General features: G+C 41.3%; 1 pseudogene; it reads left to right on the forward strand.

Annotated features, from left to right (window-relative positions):
- The first annotated feature begins 4,216 nt into the window (after positions 1 to 4,216).
- LOC101996141 lies at positions 4,217 to 4,539 on the forward strand (annotated as a pseudogene).
- Positions 4,540 to 5,046: the final 507 nt, after the last annotated feature.

The following is a 5,046-nucleotide window of genomic DNA, read 5'->3' on the forward strand; positions in this document are numbered from 1 at the left end:
GATACGAAGAGGAAATCTCAGAAGGTCAGAGGGAAGCATCACACTTTCTAAGAGTGACAGTTTAGAGGGACGCTGGGATCTCCATGAACCAGCATAATGTGTAGTGAGACTTCGTGTACTTTTGCTTTTACATTGTCTGATTTTTTTTATCTTTTTAAAGATCTAAATAAATGAGAAAAGCAGATGACTTGTGACTTCTAAGACCAGCAACAAAACCTCAACTTGCCATGAAATTGCCTTACATACCAAAGAGTCTTAGAAAGCAGTGAGGAGGCCCGTGCCTCGAGAAGTGGTTCTCGGGCCCACTGAATTAACAGGGAGTCTTCCCTCTCTACCATCAAAAGGCTTTTCCAAAGAAGAGTGAATAAAAATATTACCCAAGGCCCCCTAAAAATTGGCACCTTCCTCAACCTGCATGTTGGAAGTGATACTGAACAGTACAGAAACAGGAGCTATGTCTTCACTGATCTGTGGGCCTCACTGTATCTGAAATTAAATACTTTTCTAGAAAAAAAATCATCTAACTGTAAGCCTGAATATTGACCTAGGCCTCTTCACTGTTATACCAACCATTTGAAAATATAAAGAGAAACATCAGATATGGCTTTTTTCAATTATAGCCAGGCCATGGCCTTAGAGTTGAGGTTGGCTAATGCCCTGGCTGTGTGGGAAATGAGCACTAATAGGAGAGAATGGACTAGATGGCTACTAGAAGGGAAACAAATTCACGATGGCATATCTTTTTAGAGGAATTCACTAGATCAATGATCCATTAGTATAGAATTGGATACTTCCCAAGCTGCCACTTACCTAAAAAGGTATGCTTAGCAAATTCAGTATAATGCCAAAGGGGAATACTATCTTTTTATGGTACCTGAAGAACTGGTACAAAAACATTATGTAATTATATATATGTATATAAATATTAATATATAATATAAATATAAACAATATGTAAATATATGACATATACATGGCATCAATCTGACCTTGTCTAGTAAACAATTAGCTTTTACATTATTGAAACAAACACATGAAGAGCCCGGAGAGAAGGTGGCCTGTCAGGAGGTGAAATAATACCACAGGCTAGAAGCAATGGGACTGTGAGCCAGGCAGATACAAAGGGAATAAATAATGAGAAGGGGCATTTGAGGCATGCAGGACACAGAAGTGGCAGCTGTTATTGACTGATGGATGTAGCAGATAAAGAAGGTAGAAGGTAAGAGAAAAAGAAGATGAAGAATATTTGCACACTGGCAATGACAGAAGATGATAAAATGCCATTTGTGTGTCTTTAAGTCGGAGAGTTTAGAGCCGCGGTTGGGCCCCTTCCTAGAGGAACCATGTTGTGAGAAGGCTGTAGAGCCAGAGAAGGAACACCAAGGACCAACACCCCAGAGTCAAGAGAGGAAAACAATCCAGGAAAAAGCTGCTCAGAGTAAGACAGGTAATGAATGAAAAAAGAAATACATCCGCAGCACTAGCAATTAAGAGTTATTTAAATAAGAATAATATAGACTCAACGGAAGAAGTGTTTGAAGTTGTCACTCGAGATAAACAACGAAAAATGTTCTAGGGATGTTGAGATGGATCAGTAGGTAAAGTATTGGCTGTGTAAGCATGAGGACCTGAGTTCAGATCCCCAGCCCCCACATGAAAATTTATGACACGGCACCTCACATTTGTAACCCCGGTCACTTTGGGGAAGAATGCAAACTGAGGAGCTTTTGTAAGACTGTGTCCAAATGCTCCCTTTTTCACCTCTCCTTATTTTAAATGCGATTGTTATGACCTTTGTTTTAAGTAGGGATAGAGAAAGAATGTATTCTCCAGCTAGTGCACTGAAAGCAGCTTGGAATAGAAATCAGTTCCTGGAGCCAGGGAAAAAGGGCGAGACAACACGGAGGTGATGCGTTCCTGTCGCCGGGATGTAGCAGGCCGTAGAGAAACGACGTCTGACACAAGCATTCCTCGATTTGAACAACTCAGTATTTACGTCGGGGTTTGACTCTTCCGAAGGAAAAAGGAAATATTTTTCTTTTTAAAGAAAAATAAAGGAAAGAGAAAAGCAGGGTGAGAGCTAAATAAAATATGTCCTGAGCCTCCAGTTTGTAGGCTTGCCTATAGTCAATCTATCACTTAGACAGATGTAGAAATTTATGAGTGGCTAGTTTTGCAGACTGGAATCCACTTTTATTCACAGGGCTCGCCTATTCTTAATATATCATCTTTCCCTTTCCATGTGGCTACAATCTTCCCTACACAAACAGCTTTTTTGTCTCCTTATACTTCTCTGTTCTTAAGAATTATGATGCTCTGCAGTCTTTGAGGATGGAAGGAAGACCCCCCACCCCCCCACACACACACTCTCTATCCAAGAGTGTTTTGGAATCTTGGCTTCTAAAAGATTCCTCTCTTTAAATTTCTTACCATATTGACTCAAGGGGCTAGACGGTGCTCGTAGTAGCCAGTTTTTACTATCCCATCTTACCAGCAGGTTCAGGCACATAGTAATCAACTTTCATTATCCTATGTTGCTAGCAGGTTAAGGCCCGCACGGTCATTTCCTTCTTAGGCTCTCACAGCACTTTGCAAACAGCTGTCCCCTATGCTCACTTTGGGCTCAGGGGGAAAACATTAGTTGTGCCAATGAAGATCAGGGCTGGACATAAATCTTAAGATTTGGGAGAAAGAATGGAAGCCAAGACAAAAGTAAACAAAAACTCCCAATATGGCCATTGTCATTGCCTTGGTGATGTACCTTAACTAAATGGTAATGCCGTATTGCTGAAGACACCACACACCACTTTGACTGTGATAGGAAATCAATGTCAAACTAATCAGGAAACTCCCTCACTGCTGGCCAGCTTTCAGTGCCTAGTGGTAGAAGCTGTTGGGCAGGGGGGAAGACATCAGTGATTTTACTCAGTTCTGGACCCTGAATGCTAAATACCAACTAGGTAGGTAAAATGTACCTGTTGGCGTAATAGTGGCACAACTGTTATGGAATAACTAACTGCTTTCTGATAGATTTTGAAGCCTGCTCCATAGGAAGGAATTTCATGTAAAAAGCCCAAGACGGGGAACATGAAAGGCCCAAGGATAGAACTTCTTATTTTCCCATAGTCTGGGCTGATCTTACCAATGGCAAGAAAAGCTTTTTAATTGCAGTTGAGAGCAGTCAAAGAACAGATATATAACTGATCAAATGCTGAGAGTAAGAAACTGAGTGTTCAGCCCTAACTGGCACATACATAATAATTCCTCATTACCAAGGCTAAGGGAACATCATAGGAGAAAGAAAAAAAAAAGAATGTAAGAGCTAGAGAGTAGGGAGGAGCACTATCAAGAAAAACATTATTTTCTGCTATGACCTAGCTATCACAATCAGGAACTCAGATCAACTGTGGTTACTTGCACAAGACCTACACAAGACCAAGCTAACCACACTTCCAGCACAGATAGGGGAGATGACCTCCAGCTGCATCCCATACCGAGGAACAATTGGCAGGGGACTACTGCTGGAGAAAGGAAAATCATTCTGTCTTAGGATGTGGCCACTGATAAGTTACCCAGGTCTCAGTGGAAGGCTCCAGGCTCCACCCCATGCACACATGAGCAGCGCTAACTCGAATCTAATGAGTTATCAAAGCAGCATATTAAATTGCCAGAAGGGTGTATTGTGAGCTATATTTGGAGAGTTGGAGAGCAGAATAAGGGAAAATAGGACCGTATTTTATCATATGCATGTATGAAATTCTCAAAAATAGACCTCAAGCCAAGCAAAGCCCCAGCATGGAGAGGAGATATGGTCACCAATCCTTACTAAGGAGACATTGGCAGTTGACTGGTACTGAGAGGAGAGTTGGTTTTCTTTAAGGGTGTGGCCCATGGAAAGTCAACCACACTTCAGCGAAAGGAAATATATCCAAGAGTATATGAGCAGCGCTAGCTGGATTGGAAGGGTTATAAAAAGAGAGGAAGGCACAAAGTTGAGTGGGCAGGGTTCTTGAACAGAAGTTAACCCAGGTTGAGCAATAAATTTAATTATAAAACCTGACACTATTAGCTTTATCAAAGAAAAGTAAAAGGAACTGTTGACAATGTATGACTAGTCATTTGAAACAAAAGATACAATCCATAAATAGGAAATCATTAATTAGACCTCATCAGAATGCCGAAGTTGCTGTTAAAAAGACTGCAAAGAGGAGTCACGATGAGCAGCAAGATGGCTTCCGCCAGCAGGGTCATGCAGGTCGTGAAGCCACATACTCCATTAATAAGGTTCCCTGACAGAAGAGACAATCCTAAACTCAGTGCCTCAGACGTTTTGAGATCTGCTGGGCTGCCCTTTTTCTCTTCTGTAATTTCACAGCATTCTAAAGGAAGCAAATCCCCAGATCTGCTGATGCATCGGGGCCACCAGACACTGCAGAAATACTAAAAACATTACCTCAGAAATACAGAAGGAAACCTATAACTCAAGAAGAAATGGACTTCATTCAGCGTGGAGGTCCAGAATGACCGCTGTGGCTGCTGTTTGTCACCAGACAAAAGGATTATCATTACAATAAAAGACTTCCAAAATGTCAAATGAAAATTGTATATTAAGCAACCTTAATAAATATTCTGCAAAAAGAATGAAGTATAGAAACTCTAGATGGCCACTTGTATCTCCTCAATGTATCTTGGTCAGCTTCTCTAACAAGCATACCTATTAAAGTCACATTTTTACATAAAAAAAAGACTGCAAAGAGCCGGGAGGTGGTGGCGCATGCCTTTAATCCCAGCACTTGGGAGGCAGAAGCAGGCGGATCTCTGTGAGTTCGAGACCAGCCTGGTCTACAAGAGCTAGTTCCAGGACAGGCTCCAAAACCACAGAGAAACCCTGTCTCGAAAAACCAAAAAAAAAAAAAAGACTGCAAAGAGAAGGGAAGTCTGTGGACAGTAGGAACAAACAACAGAACAACAAAAACAGACTTGTCCATAGAAAGGAAAAAGGACTCACAACTCCAAAAGGAAACACTGACCAAGTTAGAAAAGAGG

The sequence above is a fragment of the Microtus ochrogaster genome, chromosome 18 (assembly GCF_000317375.1).
Source record: "Microtus ochrogaster isolate Prairie Vole_2 chromosome 18, MicOch1.0, whole genome shotgun sequence".
NCBI classification, from domain to species: Eukaryota; Metazoa; Chordata; class Mammalia; order Rodentia; family Cricetidae; genus Microtus; species Microtus ochrogaster.